The sequence below is a fragment of the Chanos chanos genome, chromosome 12 (genome assembly GCF_902362185.1).
Source record: "Chanos chanos chromosome 12, fChaCha1.1, whole genome shotgun sequence".
In the NCBI taxonomy this organism is placed as follows: Eukaryota; Metazoa; Chordata; class Actinopteri; order Gonorynchiformes; family Chanidae; genus Chanos; species Chanos chanos.
Window position 1 is genome coordinate 22,845,601 of NC_044506.1, and position 10,263 is coordinate 22,855,863.

Here is a 10,263-nt window from a genome sequence, read left to right on the forward strand (position 1 = left end):
ACGCCAGCCAAGTCTAGCTCCCCATTCACCTACCATACTGCAAAGCCTGAATTCTCCATACGAAAGTTTTGATGTCAGTAGACATATTGCTCTGATGCCACCATTTAGAGAATCTGAGGTGGATTCCTATTTTAATGCATTCGAGCATATTGCAGCTACTTTGAATTGGCCAAAGGAGGTTTGGTCATTACTGCTCCAATATAAGTTAGTGGGGAGAGCCCAAGAGGTGTGTGCCACTCTTTCTGTTGAACAAAGTTTGAATTATGTGTAAGTGATTCTGTGATTCTCTAATTGATCACTAACGGGCACAGCACCGTTAACACCACGTCTCTAGGTTCGGGGAGGAGGATAGTAAGCGGGCAGAAAAGCACAACAAGAATATGATTTGGTAGAAAACAGGTAAGTATGTATTAAAGAAAAAGAAATATATTCACTTCTAAACATGAATTGTATAACAGGTTACAATACTTACAATGAGGCCTCAGGGAACAAAAACAAAAAAATAAATAAATACAAAAGAATGACAATACAAAAGAATTTCTGTGCCACAGTTGCTACCCGGGTAGGCTTCTTTGCTTTAGACACAAGTCCAGGTGTATGTGGAAATGTATATGTGATCGTGTGTGAAAAAAAAAAAGTAGCAGTGCACTGTCTGAGTCTCTTAGCTTAGCCTGACAACAAGAACTCCTCACACTATCTCGGCATGTGCTCACCGCTATGTCTGGTTCGCCATCTAATATACCGTCTAGTGGTGGTAAAGGTCTTCTAAAAAAAAAAAAAAAAAAAAAAATCTGCATGGTACAGAATACGTTCATTATGGTCAATTCTGCAACCTTACAACCTAGTTACAAAAACTCTCTCTCGCTAGTTCTTTAACTGAACAAGGATGCACTTAGAAAGAACAAAATGCAGAAAACTTAACTGTTAATTTATGAAATACATAAATTCACATTTGCAACGTACACTTAGAAAATATGCATTTTTTCATAACAAAATAAAAATTCAAATACAGTGTAACAATAAGAGAGCAGGGTATCGAACTGCGCATTCAAAGGGGTCTGTTACAGTGGCATAGGCCTACATCCGATCACGACGCACTAGCACACACGCATATAGATTACCAGCCATACAATTACAAGTTCATACAATCATACGATCGACAATCATACAACACTACTCCGATTGTTTGTTTTTTTTTCAAAAAACTCGTACTCCTTTGTACGCAACGAATTTAGTCCCAGGTCAATCATTCACTTAACTATATATACTAATACCGTGCTAACAGGACTAGCGAATTTGCTAGCATGGCGCAAGAAAAGAAACAACTCACCGGAGTTTCGCTCAACAAATGCAGACGCGGGAAAAGTTACTCTACACGTTGCTCTAACACAGTGTCAACGTGAATTATCAAATAAAAAACTGACTGAATCAATTCACTGGCTCCTGTATGACAGCAGGCTTTCTTCTGGAATGTTCGCTCGTGTCTGCGCGAGATCAGTTCAACTCGTGCATGTATACTGTGCTGCCGGGTTTTTTTTCTTTTCGGAAGTGCGCCCTCTAAAGGAACTATCTATAACTAGTTTATAGAGTATGGAATTAATTCACGTGGGTTACATATGATATTGTTAAGGCTACTGTCTTACACTCTTATGTGTTAGTGGAGGCTTATCGACAAAAATTCAGAAATTGTGAAAAGCATGTCAACCAGAAAGACACGATCACCTAGAGCAGGGGTCACCAACGTGGACCGATGTGGCCCGCATGGACCACATCAGTCGCCCGCAGGCCAGTTCTAAAAATGGCACTAATCACCAACGAGCTCAGTCTAAACTTTTATGTAACTGTGTTGCTATTCTTTTTTAATTACATTTACAGTGACGTAGATTTAAAAACGAATATATAAAAACGTAAAAAAAATTATCATAAAAAAAGTTCAATATACATGAAATCATGGCCGAGTGGGTGAACCAGGCGTTGCAATCACTGAAACTTAAAACTGGTTCAGTCTAGTGCACATGACAAACCACAGCTTTGCTGAGATGAGTTCGTGAGCGCTGAATGAATGAATGCGGTTTCTTCATGGCAGAAAAAAGGAAGAAAACTTATCATTGTCACAGTGAATGGGAGGAAAAATTCTTTTTTACTAATGTGTGTTTCATTTGCGGCGACAGCAAAGCGGCACAGCGTGGAGAGACACTTCAATACATGTCACAAAAGCTACCGTGTTAACTACCCACCCAACTGCAAAGGTTAATAGAAATAAAATATTGCATGTTGAAATGTATCTGTTTCCTACCTTCTTGAATCATTCTGAATAGTTATTGTAATGAATCATTAACGTGATCAGTGTCTTCACGTAGAATATCATTAATAATAATATAAAATTAGAGGTAAACCGTGCAACTTTGTTCTTTCAGAAGTGTGTTATCAAACTGGTAGCCCTTTGCATTACTCAGTACCCTTGAAGTAGCTCTCAGTTTCAAAAAGGTTGATGACCCCTGACCTAAAGTCTATCGGCGCAATCCTTCTGCCAGTTTGCACTGTATGTGATACTTCTTGTTTTTCGAGCACCTCGTATTTCATATGTGCGCTAAAATCGAATGCATTTATTTATGTCGTTATTTCATCAAGTTAATGAACTATAATGTAAGCAGGTCTTTACCAACTGACTCATTGGTTTCTTCCCGCGTTGTTCTGTCCTTTGCCGAGTGACATGTAGGTGGAAAACTGCACCTGATGAAACATAGCTGCTCTCCCTACTCTGGTGTTTAAACAGGGATTACTGAACAGACAAGAGTTTATCCATTTCAAATGCCAAAAAGTTGCCATCACTAAATTATTCTAAGGTGAACTTAATTTGTAGGGATGAGTTAAATTAACTTTGTTTTATGAGTTAGGATATCAATTAATTTTTACAGTGTATTTTTCAAGACTTTCACACCTCTCACAGAGCATTACTACAGCTGTCCACTGCTGGAATATGTTTCTCTGTGCCCTCAGCTAGTCAACACAATGGGTGAGTTGTAATTCACTGGTGATATTTCCCCTGTAATTAATAAGTGCACAAAACCACACTGGCTCAAACACAGGCATCATCATTTTACACAATCACATTGTCACTTTCATACACATTACCATTCAAATATTCCCCCAAAACAGCAAAAACACACAGCATTTGAGTCACCTGCACTCATAGTGCCTGTGTGAGCATTACTCAGAGTAACCATCCAATATCCCAGCACTGATATTCCCACTTCAATACTTATCCATATCTAGCAGAAGAGTCTGCACTGAAGAGCACATGAGAAAAGGGGACATGGTTATGCTGACTGTACTGCTGTTTATGATAAACAGCAGATAAAAGTGAAATAAGAGGAACCACATGGTAAGACTATGACAGACTCTAGTCACAACATCACCTCATCAGAATTGTGTAACACATACAGCAGTTACTTGGAAGCAAATGTTCTACTACTTATCTTTTCTGCTCTATAACATTGCCAAATGTCCGTATCATTTCTAATTAATAACGGTAAATGTTCAAAGTAAGTGGTAAAAGGTTTTCTGTTGGTGCAAACTGTGGCGACTTGTACAATAATACAGTGCTTGGGTCTTTTAAAATATGAGATTTAGTGCAGTGGGGAGGTACACTGCCAGACACTGGTAGCCCAGCAGTACCCCTCTTGAATTATCAACTGTTTTGAGTTGGAAAACTGTAAGGATGTGAATTTCCCCATATTTCCAGGTATTATTCTGTTATTCATTTAAGTATTTCTATATCTCACTTCACTCACTTTATTTAGATTGCATGTATGTTCAGTTTTCAATAATTACCTTTTAGTCTTTTTTAGTTTTTGTTTTTCTTAAGATTTGTCTGGGTAAGTGTCAATTTGTCCATTTTAACTTGTTTTATTTTGTAGCACCTTTTCGAGGCCCAATATGCTGTGTCCTGAGGCAAGAGCTGCACACTGGGGGTGGGGGGTGGGGTTACTGTCACACAAAATTACTGAATTCTCTCTTTACCCCTCTACCAGCCAGGTTATATTAAGTTTGTGTTACTCCCTGGTTCCCTAGTTCACATTGTTGATTGAACCACTAGTTCCACCTGTGTTTGGTTAGTCTAGTCTTGTTCTGTTCAGTATACATATTCATAGTTTTGCCGTTTTTAGTTGTCTGGAATTGTCTTTTGTTTCATGTTTTGTCCCAGTAAAACAGAGAAAACGCTGGGCATGCATCCAGATCTTCTTGCAAACCATGACACCCTTACAGATCTCAGAGCTAAACAGTGTCTTAAATGAAGACTGTATCTGTACATTTACAAACTACAACAATCTGTAAGTTCTCTGCATCTCAGAAAACAATGGGAAATTTTATTTAATGGCAAGAGAAAGAAAGGATTATTGTTGCAATATGATCAGATGAAAGATGTTTTCTCAGTATAACCAGAGCTGCATTTACTCTGATGAAACCCTGTGTCAGAGAAGAAAGGGGAAAAAAGCAAAGAAAACATTTGATGACATGTAACAAAAAGGCTGTTGATTTAACCAGTTTTTCATAATATCCAGCTACATTCTTGCAATGTATGCTAAAGTCAGTTATCTGGTGAGTACAAGCAGACAATGAAATCTGTGTTTAAGACTCCAGTTTTTATTTTGATGCTATCCACTTTCATTGAATATGACTAGCCAATGTTAGCGGGCCATTCTGCCGAATCGGTGCCATTTGCATGTTGTAACTTTTCAAAATTAAACTTGTGTGTGTGCGTACACGGTGGGATGGGTGGTGCAGAGAGAGTGAGAGAGTATGTGAGTATCACTCCTCTCCCTGCACATGTGTGTCTGGCTCCTTCCTCTGCCCAGTACGGGTTCTCCATATTCCTCTACAAAAGGCAAGAAAGACAACAAGTACAAAAAGCTGACCATTTTAAGCAGGTCCTCAGATCTCTACATTGACCACCAGTACCTAAGCCCCCACAGGTGTAGATCTTGATGGTAGTAGCAAATATTCAAATGGGAGCTTTGAAGGCCGAAGTGGAGAAGGGTTCCATGCAGACACTTGGACATGGGTTAGTGAATCCTAAGAGATAGGTGAACGCTGTTCAGAAAAAACAGGGCGATGGCCTCTGTCTCTGCGATCAAAAGGGAGTTTGGGTGAGATTCCAGAACCCAGAGGTGCAAAGGCTGCCAGTGTGGTCACACAGCGAGTCCAGAGACGCAAGCGGGGACCCTGGGGAGAGTTCTCCTTTTTATAGAGGGCAGGGTGTCCTGGAATGGGTTTGCCCTGTGACGGGGACCTGCGCCCTGGAAAACGTCCCATTTTTTGGCAGTGTCGGGTGAGCTCTCGTCAGCCCTTGAAAATCCAGGGGAGAGGGTGTAATTCTTGTGCCAGACTGTACCCATATCCGCATCAGGTTTCCACGGTGAACAGCCTCTGGCATGTTGCAGTGAGGTGGGTAAGGGAAGTCGGCAAGTCGGATACATAACTTCAGAATAAGGATTGGCTCTAAGGGCTGGGCTGGCTGAGCTGTCAGGCAAAGCAGGCATGGGCGCGCAGCGCGGCAGAACACGTGCTGAGCCCTGCTGGTAGATGCCTTCAGCGGGTCACTGCTGCCCTCTGGGCTGGGAGGAGCAATCCCGGTGGCAATCACATTGGCCGCGTGGCAAGCAGTCGACTTAGAACTAGCATGGACAAGGGGAGTCCGATTGTTTAATTAAAACAAAGCAAACAGTGTTGACACGATGTGATTTCTGCCCAGTGCTCTGAATGTCAAAGTGGAGAAATTCAACAAGTAGGAGTTACCATGACCCTCTTTAGGTAGCCAAGTGCCTCATTTTCTATTTAGTGACAAGCAAATCACCCCCCCCCCCCCCCCCCCCCCCCCCAGGTTTCAGTAATTCCAGCTTTTGAACTTAAAATCAAGTGAATAGTATTATAATTAATCAATGTATATACCAGATACACATTTAAAATGGCTATTTCATTCAAACTTCTCACTCTTATTCAGTCCTGTTACCCTTCATTTGAGTAACAGGACTGAAAGTAACAGGACTGGGTTTTTAGCATATCATTAGCAAATACATGAAATGTAGCCACATGGCATCAGTGCTATTACCATGACAACACTTAGCACCTTCAAGTGGTTCACCAAAACTATTTTTAAAAAAGAAAATTAATAACTAAGAAATAATTTAGGTAACAGGACTGAATGTTGAGATTGACATTCTCAGTCATACTTACAATATGATCAAAGATACAGGAAACAGAGTTAGAGAACATACTTTTGGTCTTCCCATGGCCTTCAGGAGACTCAAATGATGCTACGTCCTGTTGATCATGTTATTTGTGTAATGTCCCAAATTTTTATAGGGGGAATGCGTCAGGGTAACAGGACTAAGTGAAAACATGTTACAAATTGCCGATGAGAAAGTGTATTAAATAGAGTCATACAATACTACAAAAAAAATTTGATTTCTGAAGGACTCTAATTGTTATATTTCGTGGAGAATTGTAGTGTTAGAGAGTGGGCTAAAATCCCATTTATTCAGTGTTTTACGTGATGTGTCTTCAAATTGCAGTTAGGACAAAGGGTGGATTGCTTGATAATATAATGTATCGTACAGATAGTTTTCATGCCCTGGGTGTCACGGCCCATAGCTTTGTTTTTCTTTTGTGTGTTCCCTGGTAGGCATGCTGGTGGTGTGGCAGGAGGCAACCAGCCCAGTTGGGTACACCGGCGTGCCGTTATACCTGAGTTTAAAAGCTCTGCCCCTCCACCTCTCCCCTCCCCTCCTCTCTTTTCTTTTTTTTGTTTGTCTGCTTTAGGTTGCCGGCGTGGACGATGTTAATTTTGGAGGCGGCCGCTCGGACCGACGTTGTGTTTACATTCATTGAACCTTTTTGGAAGCCCTGGTGGCTCGCATCCGTTTTCTTTTGCGTTGATTAAATAAATTATATTTGTTCAAGCCTAATCCGCATTCTCTCCCTCCTTTCTTATTGTTTCACTCACCTTGCAGGGGACGGAAAAGGCACGGATTTGGTGGAATGGCTCTAGCATAATTACTTTGGTTGAAGATATGAGCAATAAAGAGCACTAGTAAAAATTGGTCTTCTAAAATAACTATACATCATCCTTTGTGTTTTCTTGTTCCCTCTACTTTCCTGTCATCCCTCTGTCAGCAGGTCTTTATCCTGCAAGCTGCCACCCCCCCCCCCCCCAAAAAAAAAAATCTATCTAAAAAACAAACCAAAAGCACAACCCCCCCCCCCCCCCCCAAATCTGTCTTTTCCCTTATTTCTATGGTCTATGGGACTTTAAAAATTACAAAACAATTTCTAAGACACACCAGCGCATCATATGGTCAAGTAACTGTCAATAGGCTCCAAAGGTTACATATTTGTTTCATAATTGATATAGGAAAAGCCTGTTTGTGTTGAGCTTCTTTTGTTTGTTTGATTTATCATTAAAATCTCTCAGTTATCTGCACTTGTGTCCAGCGCCGTGGTACTTCCTGACACTTCCAAAGAACTGACTGCTCTAAACCTGCTGGATACAAGCTGCCATTTTTCAAACCTTTCTCCTTCGCTACAGTAGTCCCATGGAAATGAAGAAAACTGGAAAAACATGAAAACTGGACTTTCTCTTCCATTACTAATGCATTATCTGAGTGTGTAAAAGCAGACCATGAAATGAATTACTCATTTTTTTCTGGGCATTCATGCCTCACACAAAGCATTGCTATAGATGTGTACTGTTACAATAATGTTTCTCTGAGCCTTAAGCTAAATAACATGATGAGTATTAATTCACTAATACAGTCTCTTACAGAGCCCTTGCTTCTTAACACTTTCATCACATCTACAATACTAAAGCAATCCACCTATATAAACAACAACAACAACAATAACAATAATAATAATAATAGTAATAATAATAATAATAAAAACTCGATGAGTGAGTCTCTTCCCCAAGCTTTCCCCATAAACTTAGAAATGCACTAAACCACACTGGCTCTAACATTGGCCTACTGTTTTACACAGTTTTTATGTATTGTCACTTTCATACACTTTAGCATCCAAATGTTCTCCTGAAACTACAGAAACTTACAGCACATGAGTCAACTGCACTCATATGGCCTGTGTTAGTGTTACTCAGAGTAAACATCCAGTATCCCAGCACTGATATTCCTTCATTCCTAACCCTAACCCTATCTGATTAGAGGTTGCACAAGTGTCTGTACAGTGGTGTGTGTACGAAATGGGGACATGGTTATGCTGACTGTACTGCTGTTTATGATAAACAGCAGATAAAGGTGAAATAAGAGGAACCACATGGTAAGACTCCAGCCACAGCATCATTTCATCAGAACTGTGTAACATGTACACCAGTTACTTGGAAGCAAATACTGTTCATATCATTTCTAAGGAATAATGGTATTTGGTTAAAGTAAGTAGCGAAAGACGTTGGTGTCAGAAGTTAAAGGGCAGGAAACTAATGAAAACTGGTGACCACTGGAATAATACAGTCCTTTGGTCTTTTAAAATATGAAATTTTATTTTTAAAATGTAAATTATCAACTGTTTTAAACTGGAGAGCTATAAGGATATAAAATTCCTAATATTTTCAGGTGGTGTTGTATTTATCTATCTATAATTTAAGTATTTTCATATCTCACTTCACTCACAGCTCCAATCACTCATACGTACACTATATAAATTGCATGTGTGTTCAGTTTTCAGCAGTTTGACAAGTTAACTTTCAGTCTTTTATAGTTCTTGTTTTTTTATGATTTGCCTGAGTTAGAGCGAATTTGACCATTTTCATTTGTTTTACTTTGCAGCACCTGTTTTAGGTGCTACAGAGTAAACCAGTTTAACCCACCTATTGTGTTCATTAGATGTTAAATGGTTTGCTGTTCCTGTAGCTAGTTCTACATCCATAATAATAAATATATTATCACCCAATGTTGTGATAGATCTTTTTATCAATTTAAGTTCTTGTGAAAATTACAAGTTTTGAACTTTTATTTACTATTTATGGCCTGTAGGCCTAACTGACCCGACCTCTTACAACTCGTTTTTGAGTAAAAAAAGTATAATGTATGGATTATTTTGAGTATATCAAATAGTCAGATGAAACATGTTGTGCCAGTCATCACAGACTAATTTTGTGTCAAAGTTTAGCAAGGACATTTGTTTTGAAACCATTTCAAATTTTTTAATAGTGGCACAAAATAACATCATTTCTGTACCTGGTCAAAACTGAGTGGTATTATTTTATTAGTAAAGAAAGGATATAGGCCCAAAATTACACATGAAAACTTGCATATTGCAAAGTTAATGTCTGAGCACATTAAAGAACATTAAAGTACTTCTCTATAGTATTGTGGTACAGCACTTGCTATAACAAGGTCTATGGTGTCGTTGCTGTAATTTGGTCTCTCAGATGCAATGCTGCTGTTGCTATTGATGGGTATAATTAATTTGTCAGCCCACCCAACCCCCTGTAGTGGCCAGTTTCGGGACTGTTGTACACTTGGGTTTTGGTTTTGGATTTGAAATCAATTTTATACACTTATTTTAGTCTGACCCAGTCATTTCTAATGACTGGACATTTTGGACCAGGAACAGCACAGCTGTACAAAAGTTAAACAAAACATCCAAAATTTAATGAAAATTATCAACATTTATTTTGTGTGTTCAGATGCCCTGCGTGGTCAAAGTTATGGAACCTCATGACAATCAGATTGAGGAACTACATTTATCAGAGAGAGAACTTGTAAATTGGCCAGTTTCAACCAGAACAGCATAGGAGGGTTAAAACAAGTACATATGTCAACCAGCCCTTACAGATCACAGTGGTGAATAGTGTCTTAAATGAAGACTGTATCTGTACATCTACAAACTATAACAATCTGTAGGTTCTCTGCATCTCAGAAGACAATGGGAAGTTTCATTTAATGGCAAGAGAAAGAAAGGATTATTGTTGCAATATGATCAGATGAAAGATTTTCTATAAGTAAAACCACTACACTGATGAAACCCTAGTCTAGTGAAGATAAGGGGAAAAACAGAAGTAAAGAAAAGAGAACACTTGATTACGTGTAACAAAGAGGCTGTTGATTTTATCAGTTTTTCATATTGTGCAGTTACAGTATCATTAGGGATGACTGCAAATACAGATTTGAATGCTAAAGTCAATCATCTGGTAACTACAAATAGACAATCAAATCTGTGTTTTTGGTTAAAGGCTCCAGTTTAGTTTTT